The sequence below is a fragment of the Ailuropoda melanoleuca genome, chromosome 1 (assembly GCF_002007445.2).
Source record: "Ailuropoda melanoleuca isolate Jingjing chromosome 1, ASM200744v2, whole genome shotgun sequence".
NCBI classification, from domain to species: Eukaryota; Metazoa; Chordata; class Mammalia; order Carnivora; family Ursidae; genus Ailuropoda; species Ailuropoda melanoleuca.
The window spans coordinates 199,025,311-199,038,221 of record NC_048218.1 but is presented as its reverse complement, the minus strand read 5'-3'; the positions used below and the strand labels follow the sequence as shown (position 1 = coordinate 199,038,221).

General features: G+C 44.7%; 1 protein-coding gene across 4 annotated transcripts in view; it reads left to right on the top strand.

Annotated features, from left to right (window-relative positions):
- Positions 1 to 4,212: 4,212 nt before the first annotated feature.
- SLC37A3 (solute carrier family 37 member 3) overlaps positions 4,213 to 12,911 on the top strand; it is a 46,519-nt gene continuing 37,820 nt past the window's right edge. For 2 of the 4 annotated variants that reach the window (XM_019794085.2, XM_011218196.3), the window contains exon 1: positions 4,213 to 4,384. The gene's annotated coding sequence lies outside the window, so the exon portion shown is untranslated. Of the gene's footprint in view, positions 4,385 to 9,695; positions 9,834 to 12,911 lie in introns of those variants that run through there. The other 2 variants (XM_034637995.1, XM_034637988.1) reach the window with 2 other exon arrangements.

The following is a 12,911-nucleotide window of genomic DNA, read 5'->3' as shown; positions in this document are numbered from 1 at the left end:
TTGTCCTCCCAACATCCGTCACCTAGCAAAGCCCAGCGAGAAGGGCTAGCCGCTGAACTCGGCCACGATCTCTCCAGCCGCCCTGGTCCTTCCTTCTACTCACCTTCTCTTTTGCAGCCCTTGCGCCCCGGTGTTCTTGGGGTCCCTCGTTTGGCTGGGGTGGGGGGTGGCCAGTTGAGAGGGAGGCAAGGTCAAGGAGAATACAGATCTACATCTTGAGACATTTGACTTTTTGTGGACTTGAATAACTCTTTCTGAGGGGCCACTGAGAGAAAGGGGGCGACCCAAAGAGAAGCTTAAACCAAAACAACTGTGAACTTGCATGGGAAGAAAAGCTGAAAAACATTTGATTCCCTTCCTCAAAAAGTCTACCACAGAACGAAGGTTAATTTCTAGGTCTGGGAAAACCTAGAATTTATCTGTCTCCTACTAGCAGTCAAGCATAAAGCTGAGGTGAGTTTTCCTTGGAAGAGTCACCGCTTGTCCTATCTTAGGGACTAGATTTTCTCCGTAATGCAGACGTAAGGTGTAGACAGTTAAGCTACCATGTGCAAACGGAAACGTCAGACTGATAAAATATTTAAATTGGTACAGTGTTTTCAAACTGCGGGCTGAGAACTATTAGTCATGAAATCCATTTTGATGGGTGGCAACTAGCATTGTTTTCTTTTTTTCAAGAAGGTTCCATGGCCAACATGAGCCTTTAACTCATGACCCCAAGAGTGACAGTCAGTATGCTCTACCAACTGAGCCAGCCAGGTGCCCCACAACCAGCATTTTTACGGAAGAAACTAGGACAGAATTTCAGAATGTTGTCTCATGCGGTAAGGCTAAGAACTATTTTGTATACTGTTTGGGTCAGTTGTGTCCGTGCATGGATGTACCCGTGTATCTCTCACTGTGGGGTTGAGGTCTAAAAAGATTGAGAAGCACAGAAATAGAGGAGGATTTGTTCACTTCCCAAGAGCATTTCTTTCTATGATTCCTTCAGAAAACCCGTAAGTTATAATTTATCTTATCTCATATTCCATTTACACATCCCTTTTCAGGCACCTCTTTTTTGAGTCATAAACCTGGTGCTGGCAGGTAGAGCAAGAAAACCAAGGCACTGCCAAGTGCTGCTGTTGCACGTGGTCACTGGGAGAGCCACAGGCAGATGTCCACAAATTGAAAATGAAATATTGTTCAAGACCCACCACCCTGTATGGGCAGGAGGCAGGAAATAAAACCTGTTAGATGTTCCTGTCAGTGAGGCTATTTGTCAAAATGGTTTCTTCCTCTGGTAATGGTTACTGGGGAAGAAAAACAGTCAGCTGACTCAGCTCCAGTACTTGGAGAACATCTAGAAGTGGAAATCAAATAGTAAAATATCTAGGCACCTGGGTGGTTCAGTTGGTTAAGCCTCTGCCTTTGGCTCAGGTTATGATCTCAGGGTCGTGGGACCAAGTCCTGAGGGCAGGCTCCCTACTCTCCCTCTGCTGTCCCAACCCTGCCATGTTCTCTCTCTCTCTCTCTCTCACAAATAAATAAAATCCTAGAAAAATCAAATAGTAAAATGTCTAGATGGTTATGGAAGTTAAGGAGAGAGAGAGATTCTGCCTCCCCCATTCTGACCTTCTCCACCAGACCCTCTCTGCCAACATGACTATGAGCGCAGAGAGCGTGGCGTGGGCTTCTTGACCTGGTAGTGACACAGGTTATATACTCATTTTATTTTTTAAAAAAGATTTTATTAATTTATTTGAGAGAAGGTGAGCGAGAGAGAGAGCACAAGCCTGGGGAGAGGCAAAGGGAGAGGGAGGAGCAGACTCCCCACTGAGCAAAGAGTCCCCAGGACCCTGGGATCATGAACTTAGCTGAAGGCAGATGCTTAACCAACTGAGCCACTCAGGCGCCCTACACTTATTCACATCCTCTCCACACACGCAAACATACACATATGTACATGCACACACATATGTTTCACAATATGTACACTTTACCATTTTAGCCTTTTTTTTCTTTAGAGAGTATGAGCCGGGTTGGGGAAGGGCAGAGGGAGAGGGAGACTCTCCCTTAAGCAGACTCTGTGCTGAGTGTGGAACCCAGCGCCGGGCTCGATCTCACAACCCTGAGATCACCACCTGAGCTGGAATCAAGAGTCAGATGCTTAACCGACTGAGCCACCCGGGGCCCCGTTTTAGCCATTTTTAAGGGTTCTGTTCAATGGCATAAATATATTCACAGTGTTGTGCAACCATCACTAATATCCATTTCCAGAACTTTTGCATCATCCCCAACTGAATCTCTACCCATTTTTTTTAAAGGTTTTATTTATTTATTTGACACAGAGACAGCCAGTGAGGGAGAGATCTAGTGAGAGAGAGACAAGCAGAGGGAGTGGGAGAGGAGGAAGCAGGCTCCCAGCAGAGGAGCCCGATGTGGGGCTCAATCCCAGAACGCCGGGATCACACCCAGAGCCGAAGGCAGATGCTTAACGACTGAGCCACCCAGCTGCTCCTGAAACTCTACCCATTAAACAATAACTCACATTTCTCTTCCCCTCAGCCTCTTGTAACCATGATCCTACTTTCTCTCCCTGTGAATTTGATTACTCTAGGTACTTCATGTAAATGGAATCATATAATATTTGTCCTTTTGTGACTGGCTTATTTCATTTAGCATAATGCTCTCCAGTTTCATCTATGTTGTAGCATGTGTTAGAATTTCATTCCTTTTAAAGGCTGCATAATATTCATATATATATATATATATATTTTTTTTTTTATTAAGTAATCTCTACACCCAACATGGGGCTCGAACTCACCACCCCAAGATCAAGAGTTGCACGCTCGACCAACTGAGCCAGCCAGGGACCCCTCCAGATTATATTTTTAAAAATAAGAGTGAACCATTTGGCTGATTTGGTTTTGCTCACCCTGACATCACATTTTCCCAGCCACACTCTCAAACGACTGGAAACAGAACTACAATTGTGTTGTGCAAAGGCAAATACAAATTAAGAAGAAGAGGTTTAATTCTCCCTTAGAAATAAGGGAAGAGAGAAACTAAGGTAGAACTCCCACCTCGACCCTGCCCTTTTCTTTCTTTTTCTTTCAAAATTTCTTTCTTTATCCCTTTCAAATAGATGAATAGCTTCATAATGGCTAAATAATCTCTTGCCAGTCTCCTATCAGGAACCTTTGCAGGACCTGGGAGCTATCTTTTGAAATAAACATCCAGGGAGTGCTCCAGTCCCCCAGTTGCCAGGGAGGCTAAAAGCCTAACTTCTGTGGGCTCCTTGCTCTGATTTGCAACACTATCTCATGTCCTAAAGATAAGAGAAGTTTGTTTCTCCTTTGGATAAGCCAACATAGGCAGTCTCCCCAATCACCATGATAAAGTCAGGACCCACTATTTGTGACAAAACGTCCTGTCAAGTCCTCTCGTTTGAGGACTGGTGGTTGTTTATCCCGAGAACGAGCATATAAGGGGTTGTATCTGCTTGGCTGCACATGCAGGAGATTCCTGTCCGTGTTTTTGCAGTCTGTTAGTTCATTGTAACGAGCATCACCTTCTGGTTTAACGCTTATCCCACAGTAAATCTTTTTTCTTCTTCTGCTCCCTTTGTGCGGAGGTTTTCTGGGTTGGGGGATTTTTTTTTTTTTTTTAAGTTGAATTTCCCCAACAGTTGAAAGAGGGCCCAGGAAGGCAGCAGACTCCACTTGCATGCAAGTCCTATGTCCCAACGCCTTTAAATTTTTCGAGAGGCTGTCAGGATCTTAACATTCATCTATTTGTCTGGGTGGGTGGGGTGGAGTCCAGAACAGCGAATGACAGTGGCAGGTTACTGGCCCCGTGGGCAGGGGCCACGGCATTTAATTAATTTAAACAAAAATCTGAAGCTTAATGCCCTTACGGCTGGCTGGTCAGTAGCAAACTTAGCAGCATGCTACTTTTTATAAAAAGAAAGAAGAATAAAGCTTTTCTGAAAAAAGATGACCTAGATAGCATTTCTCCCCAGATTATATCTTATCTCTTTCTCACAGACTTTTTCCAGCTTACACTCCTGGCCATCGTCCCCTCCCCAGCCCAGCAGCTCAGCTTCACCTAGGCCTCCGCCCTCCCTCTCCCTCCGCCTCCCCCTCCTCTCCTGGCGGCCCGCAGGTGAGGCCGCTGTCGGACTACAACTCCCAGCATGCCTTGGGGACAGGCGGGTCACGTGAGCGTCCGGAAACCCTGGCCGCCGAGCCGCGGGTGAGGTGGCGGCACGGGTGAGGGGGTGCGAGCACCGGAGCCGAGCGAGCTGGGCGGTGGACCGCAGCACGACGATTACGGCGGGTCTCGGGTGCGCTAGCCGCGGAGCGTGGGGTCCGACCGAGAAGGGGCTGGAGCCCGGCTTGGGGTGAGGTGTGGGGGCGCTGCCCGCGAGGGCGGTCCGGGGGGCTTCCAGGGACGGAGGGCGACGGCGCGGAGATGCGGCGGGTGACGGCCGGTGGGTGTGGCGCCGTGGGCTGGGCGGGCCGGCCGTTCCTCTCCGCTCGGGTCCCGCTCCGCGGTGCGGGTGTGCGGGGCCGGGCGGGGCCGGCGAGGACCGCAGCGGGAGGAGAGCGGGAGGAGAGCGGGAGGATCGCGGAGGGCCCTCGGGAGAGTCGGGTCCGGGCCGCGCCACGAGGGCTCTTGTCCAGGAGTAGGGCTGTCGTTCAGACCCCGTGAAGGGACGCTTTTCAGGTTGGGTGCGGAGGAAGGCTTTTGGAAAAGATGCACTGAGGCTAGGGAGGGAGGAGGGTCTTAATGGAATAACTGAGTTTTGTGTTCTGGCAACTACTGTGGCCTCAGTCAAGGAATGTGGTCAAATTACTTATTCGTCATTCCCTCAGTATTCTTATTTGCAGAATGCGGTCTGTTTATTCTCACTTTTGGCAGGGGATAATGGGAATGTGTCCACAGGGGTTTTGGTGTTTCCGGAAATGTAAGATTGTAGGTGATCTCATAGTAACTGATTACTGAGTGTTTATAGAGAAAAGAGTGTGTTTCTGGGGTGAGCGAAATCTGAATCTTAATTCCCACCTTTCTTCAGTGTCTTGGTGCTGAATTATTTCTTTGCCATTTGTTGGATGTTTACTGTGTGCCAGGCTCTATACTAGGAGCTCTTTAAAATGATCTCATTTAATTCTTAAATGAGGGAATTAAGGCTGAGAGACTTTAAGTGGAGGGTCTGTGGTTCCAACTCGAACTTTAATGCCATTTTGTCGGCCACACGTGGCTTCACTTAGCATCATTCTTCCATTAATCTTTTTTTTTTCATTATGTTCAGTTAGCCAACTTTTTTTTCTTTTTTTAAAGATTTTATTTATTTATTTGACAGAGAGCAAGAGAGCACGCCCAGGGGGAGGTGTAGAGGGATGGGGATAGTAGACTCCTTACTGAGCAGGGGCCAGATGCAGGGCTCCCATCCCAGGACCCTGGGATCACGACCTGAGGTGAAGGCAGATGCTTAACTAACTGAGCCACTCAAACACCCATACTTTTTTTTTTTTTTTTTAAGTACAATCTATCCCCCAGTGTGGGGCTCAAACCCAGACCCCAGGATCAAGGGTTGCATGCTCCACCTACTGAACCAGCCAGGTGCCCCAAGAGGGAAAGATTTGTGTCTTGAAAACTCCTTGTCTTTGGAGTATGTTTAAAATATGTAGGAAGAATGTAGTTTTAGGGGCGCATGGGTGGCACAGCGGTTAAGCGTCTGCCTTCGGCTCAGGGCGTGATCCCGGGGTTATGGGATCGAGCCCCACCAGGCTCCTCCGCTATGAGCCTGCTTCTTCCTCTCCCACTCCCCCTGCTTGTGTTCCCTCTCTCGCTGGCTGTCTCTATCTCTGTCGAATAAATAAATAAAATCTTTAAAAAAAAATGTAGTTTTAGGAACTCTGGAGTAAGACAAGAAAATTTTACAGGTAAGTGCTAAGTACTTTACATTTGTGGTAATGCAACAATTTCAGAAGAGAGAAAAATTACAGAAGATTGCAGTTTTGAGTGGAAGGGTTCAGGTAGTACAAGTAAATGGCATCAAATGAGATGTGGGATGAAAAGGATATTTGCATAAGTGTCAAGCATTGAGGTGCTAAATTACAACATACACAATACTGTCAAAATAAGTCAACTCAGCTATGCATTTAATACTCTTCCAGCTGCCTTTTTATATTTTAGTACACATAATCTTTTTACTTTGCAAATGTAAAAACTGAAGTGAAGTCATTGCCCATTTTAATATCCTACGCCTTGAGTAATAGTGGTTACACTATTACTAGTAAGGTGTGGGGTTTTTTTTCCATTCTGAATTTATACCTCTAAGCATATCAGGGCAAGTACCTAGCACAGTGCCTGGCACTTTGAAAGTATTCGGTGTTTGTTATGATCAAAGAACTCATTCATTCACAAAATCTTTATTGATGGTTCTAAATGCTCTGCTAGGTGCTCGAGATATAGCCATGGACTTAAGACATTTGAGACCACTGGCTTTTGGGGAGTTTACAGATGGAAAATCCACATGTAAACAGTTAAACCAGAATAATTCGATTGGGAGCAATGCTATGAAGGGAAGAAACAGACAGATGAGAGAGGTCACTGAATAACTGCCCCAAGCATTGTAGATAGGGCCATCAGGGCACACACCGAGGGAGATGACTTGAGGATGAGCCAAGAAAAGGAAAGAGCAAGCCATTTGTAAAGAACCAGGAAAAAAGCATTTCAGGCAGTGGAACAACAAATGCAAAGGCCCAAAGCAAGAAAGGGCTCAGGGACAAGAAAATAATTAGGTGTGGGGAGGGTGCCATGAGCGAGGAAGAGTGGTACTGGCAAGGGTGGGGTGGAAGGTGGGCAAAGAGGAGGAAGGAAATGGGCTAGCTTCTCACTGTTTTGAAGTATGGCTGGCTCCATCCTAGCAAAGGATCGGGAACCTCCCAGATGTCTGGTAGGAGATTGGGATGTGGTAACTCTGTAGGTGCAGATAAGGACAGATCTCTAACCTCTGATAAATGAAGAAAAGAATGGGGTGCTGGGGTGGCTCAGTCGGTGAAGTGTCTGCCTTTGGCTGGGGTCTTGGTCCCAGGGTCCTGGGATCAAGCCCCGTGTGGGGATCCTTGCTCAGTGGGGAGTCTGCTTCTGCCTGTCCCACTCCCCCTACTTGTGCTCTCTCTCTCTCTCTGTGTCAAATAAGTAAATAAAATCTTTGAAAGAAAAAAAAGGTGCAGAATAGTGCGTGTGATAGGTTGTTTTGTGGATGTGTATGAGGGGCTCTACCTGGAGTGTATGCATGGGCATAGATTCTGCGAGGATGTAGGAAACACAGGGCGATGAGATCACAGAGGGTGACATCATTGTATATGCCCTTTGATGTCTTTTGCTTTTTCTGCCTTATGCATGTATAACCTATTGAAAATCAATAAAACAATTAAAAAAAAACCCCAGTCTCTCAAAAATCATTGCCTCAGGCAGTCTGCTCCTTCATCCCTAGCCTCCTTTTGCCAACCACAACTGTGAACTCCACTGCTCTCCCCGGTAACCTTCCTATTTTACTACCGACGCTGGGGTATTCAGGCTTTGAAGGCCATGCAAAGAGTTCCATATTCTTTTTTTTTTTTTTTTTTAAGATTTTATTTATTTATTTATTTGACAGATTGAGACAGCCAGCGAGAGACGGAACACAAGCAGGGGGAGTGGGATAGGAAGAAGCAGGCTCATAGCGGAGGAGCCTGATGTGGGGCTCGATCCCACAACGCCGGGATCACGCCCTGAGCCGAAGGCAGACGCCTAACCGCTGTGCCACCCAGGCGCCCCAAGAGTTCCGTATTCTTTTCTGAGTCTTGGGAAGCCATCATTCTGTTTTGAGCAGAGGAATGAGAGCTGATTTCTGTTTTAAGATCCATTTCTGGCTGATGTGTGGAGAATGAGTTGGGGGCAGGGTTGATGTAGAAATGGTGAAAGCCTGCAGAAGGCTGTTGGGGTTGGCTTGCTTGGCGATATGGGTGGTTAATCTTGGTAGTGGCAGTGGGGATGAAGAGAGGAGGATGGATTTGGGTTGTATTTTGGGAGGTAATGGGTTGGTGTGGAAGCTGAGAGAGAGAAAAGGAAAAGTGAAGGATAAGTCCTGGTTACCTTGGGCAGCTTGGGAGGAATGGTGGTGTCATTTATGAGGTGGGGAATATTGGGGGAGGAACAGGTCTGGAGGGAGGAAATGAAGAATTTTGCTTCAGATCCATGGAGGCATATCAGGTGGACAGTTGGCTGTACTCTTGGGAACCCTGGAAGGTCCCAGTTAGAGCCCTAGTTCTGGGGGGTCATTGGCAGAAAGCCATTGTACTAGGGGAAGGAGCAAGAAGGATGTTAGAAATTTAAAGAGCAAAGTGTGAAATTGTCATCTTAGAGGTTGAGGAAGCAAAATAAAAGTGTAGACATGCTGGGCAGTGTTGCATGTTCTTTGAGGTTTGTGGTTTTGAATCTAAAAAGCGAAATCGGCCTGCTTGTGTGATTTTTCTGTGGCAAAACTCAACTACTTGGGTGCAGGCAAGGAGGACAGAGGCAAGCAAAAAAAAAAAAAAAAAAAAAAAAAAAAAAAGGCCTCCAAGGGAGTTGGTTAGATTCTAAGTAAAGAGGAAAATGAGGACAAAAGGAGGGTAATGGAAAACAGAAAAATGGTGAGGTGACCGAATTGGGAGCCTTGCTGAGGTAAAATGACCGTTGAGTGGGAAGTGGGAGAGCAAGCCATTCTCTGGAGGGAAAGAACATAGGGTGTTTGCAGCCTAGTCTGGGGAGGTGATGTAGGTACTGGACCAGTTTGGACCACGGAGTGGGTTTTCAGTGTGGGGCAGAGGAAGAGATTGGTGGTGAAGAGGACAGGGGAGGAACAATTGAGCCACCTGGCTATTGCACTGGGACGGAAGGAAGGAAAGTGAGGCAAGAGGCTGTCTCAGTGAGAGCAGAGTGCTGGGAGGTCAGGAGGTGACAAGGCTTCAGGGCCGGCAGGAGAGTCCTCCCCCACCAGCCTGAGTTCAGAGAAGCTGGGGTCTTGTGAGGAGGAAGAGTGACCGTGAGAAGAAAGACGACTTCTTGAGAGACCTCAGAGGAGGCAGGGTCATCTGGGGGCAGGCAGGAGTCTGAGGCAAAGAACTCTCAGAGGAGGGTGACCATGTGAAGAAGTTCATTCACCGCATATCTAGATTTCTTTCCAGAGAGCAAGATAAGAAGATTGGGGTGGGGTGAAGTTTGGGTCAGGTGACATGGGCCAGATGCTTTACGAGTGCCATTTCCTTTCCTGCCAGCCTCCCCCCACCCCCACCCCCCTCATACATTGATCACGTAATATGGAGTGTTCCATTCTGAAAAATACCTTGTGTGGGTGATCTTCTAGGACTCAAGAAAGCTTCATTATGAATCGGATGAGTTAATGATTATCAGCTTGTTTTGAAAAGTAGAACATGGCTCAATGGTTCTGGATCCTTTTTGACGGCAAGGATCTTATTTTGAATAAGTTTTGTTTTTAAAAGCTAATTCTTGTTCTCGTTAGATAGTTGTATATTCAGTATCCATTCATTGAGAAAATACTAAATGGTAAGCTACTATGAATTTAGAAATACTTTAATGAATTTTGGTTTTATTAATTATAACAGCATTTATGTACACTTGAAAAATGTTAGATATTTGTTCTGTCTGTATTTAGAACAGGAAAGAAAATGGTCTTCAGAAAGTAGGATGTGCTTGACGGATTCAGACTTGGCAGAAACTCTCGGCACTTCCCCAGAGTCGCAGAGCTCACAGATGATGAGAAATTACTTCTGTAATGTAGGGAATATAAGTGCAAGGTATTATTATTATTATTAATTACTGTAATTACTTAGGACCAGATGCTATAATAGTATTCATTTTAAGTGGCATTCTGCCAACAGCAGGTGAATATTTAAAACTGTTTTCCCGGTGTACTTATTAAGCCCTTTCTGTCCTGTCACGGTAGCTAAGGAAAAAGTGGTTTATTTAGAAATGAAATCCAGATGGTCTCAAACAGCTTGGTAGTCATGTAAAGTTATTAATGTAACTGTACAACTTTGAAATACACAACCATTATTGCCAAAGCAATGTAATCCCAATCTGGTAGAGTGTACCTTTTTGGAATTATTATTTTACCTGATAATTTACTGAACTTCATAAATCATATCCTTTCCTGAAGTACTCAGTACACTGTTTTGAGGTGTGAATGTGTTCAATTCATAGAGCTACAATTTACATAAAGTTTTGAGTTGTTCCACTGGGGTTTCATGTTTAATTTAGGGGATGGAGGTAAATTTAGCAGTGACACTAATAGCCCTCGGGTTTGTAACTTTCTGGAATTACAGACAGAAAGTTTATTTGTTACATCTTGTAAGTGAAATTTTAATATCCTGCTTGGCTCATTATTTTGTGAACATTTTTCAGGCAAAAGATTAAATGAAATTACCCACATTCTACTGATGTGGCATTAATAATCCTGGGCAGGTCAGTGGCTAAAATAATAATAATAATTATTTTTAAAGATTTTATTTATTATTAGAGATAGTGAGAGAGGGAACACAAGCAAGGGGAGTGTGAGAGGGAGAATCAGGCTTCTCGCGGAGCAGGGAGTCTGATGAGGGGCTCGATCCCAGGACCCTGGGATCATGACCTGAGCCGAAGGCAGACGCTTAACGGCTGAGCCACCCAGGTGCCCCTAAAATAATTATCTTAATACCTTACATACATTGTTTATTTTAGTCTTATAACTCTCAGAAGAGATAGGCCATTTTATAGATGACCATCTGTGATTCATAAAGATTGGCTTGTCCTGGGACGCCTGGGTGGCTCAGTTGGTTGAGCGTCTGCCTTTCGCTCAGGTCATGATTCCGGGGTCTGGGGATCAAGCCCCACATCTGGGGATCGAACCCCTGCTCAGTGGGGAGCCTCCCTCTCCCTCTGCCTGCTGCTCCCCCTGCTTGTGCTCTGTCAAATAAAAATAAATAAAATCTTTAAAAAAAAATATTGGCTTGTCCAAGGGCTTATAGCCAGTAAGTGAAGCAACTGTAATGTTTATATAATTTTAACCACTTCAACTTTGTACCTTTTATCCAAAAGTTTCAGGAATGGCTTTTTGGCTGGGTCTGTCGGCATGTAAGGTTTGGCTACATCTACTAAGCTGTGGCTAGTGAAAACATGAGTATAATAGAAGTTACAAGGAGCACAGCCTTGAAAGCAAAGCCCTGTGATTTGCCAATTTCAGTATTGGGAGTTCTTGAGTTTGTCTCCCACCTTGGCTGTTGTAATACATGTAGCATACAGGTCATTTTGTTAATTTAATTTTTTTCTAATATGCAGGTAAATTATAGGGCTTTTCCAATGCTGTGTATGTTTTCCCTTCTGATTGTAAAAGTAATATACGCCTTTATTGTAGAATTTTTAGGAAAGGTTATAGAGAATTAAAATTACCCATAATGCTGATACCCAGAGAGAAGTAGTATATTCCCTATTTATTTGTAAACATTATGTAAACATAGAGTTGAGTTGATTATATTTATAAGTCATATCTTACTTTTTTTTTTGGTAAGCTTCGCCCTATGTGGGTCTTGAACTCATGACCCGGAGATCAAGAGTCCATGCTCTACTGACTGAGCCAGGCAAGCACCCCATTTTTTACTGTTTTTATGTGACATTTTTTCATGTCATTAAAAAGCCTTGATTCATCATGTCAAATGATTATAAAATATTCAGCCATATGGCTATACCATAGTTTATTTAATCATTCCCCTTTTAATTGCATATTTAGGTTGTTTCTGCAGACTAATAACTGGAGGCATTAAGTTTAGATGCTTACTTTGTCAGAGCACGGTGCAGCTTTCAGAGGGGACCAGGGAGCCGTGAGAGGAAGTAGTGGAGACAGATGGGATGGGAGTGGCACTGCCTCTTTCCCGGCTTCCTTATGACTGACACAAAGTTTATTACTTTAATATAAAAAAGGTCCTTTGACATGTTGTGAAAACTACTTTTGTTTATAGACCTGAATGTATCTTGTATTTCTTTAGGTGTAGATCCCTGGAAATTGAATTTTTGTGTCAAAGGCTCTTGATGAACATGCTCGATTATCTTCCTGTAATATTACGTTTCACCTCCCTCAGCAGCATATGAGAGAGAGTTCAGGAGTCACTAGACCTTGAACTGCATTGCGCACAATCTTTTTTATTTTTTATTTTATTTTATTTTATTTTTTTAAAGACTTTTGTTAAGCCAATCTCTCTCTTTTTTTTTTTTTTTTAAAGATTTTATTTATTTATTCGACAGAGATAGAGACAGCCAGAGAGAGAGGGAACACAAGCAGGGGGAGTGGGAGAGGAAGAAGCAGGCTCATCGCAGGAGAAGCCTGATGTGGGGCTCGATCCCACAACGCCGGGATCACGCCCTGAGCCGAAGGCAGACGCTTTAACTGCTGTGCCACCCAGGTGCCCCTGTGCACAATCTTTTTTAACTATGAAAACGTTTTCTTGCCTTACTTGGCATTTCTTGGGTTATTGGTAAGATTGGAGCTTTTATTTGATTAAGTTTAATAGCCATTTCATTTCTTCTGAATTGCCTAGTCATTTCCTTTCCTCGTTTTTCTGTCAGAATTAGTGATTTTCTCTCTCTCTTTTTTTAAGATTTTATTTTTAAGGTGCCGGGGTGGCTCAGTCAGTTAAGCGTCTGCCTTCGGCTCAGGTCATGATCCCAAGGTGCTGGGATTGAGCCCCATGTCAGTCTCTCTGCCCAGCAGGGAGTCTGCTTATCCCTCTCCTTCTGCCCCTCCACCTCACTCATGCTCTCTCTCTCGCTCACTCTTTCTGTCTCAAATAAATAAATAAATTTTTAAAAAAAGATTTTATTTTGTCTCTACACCCAATGTCGGG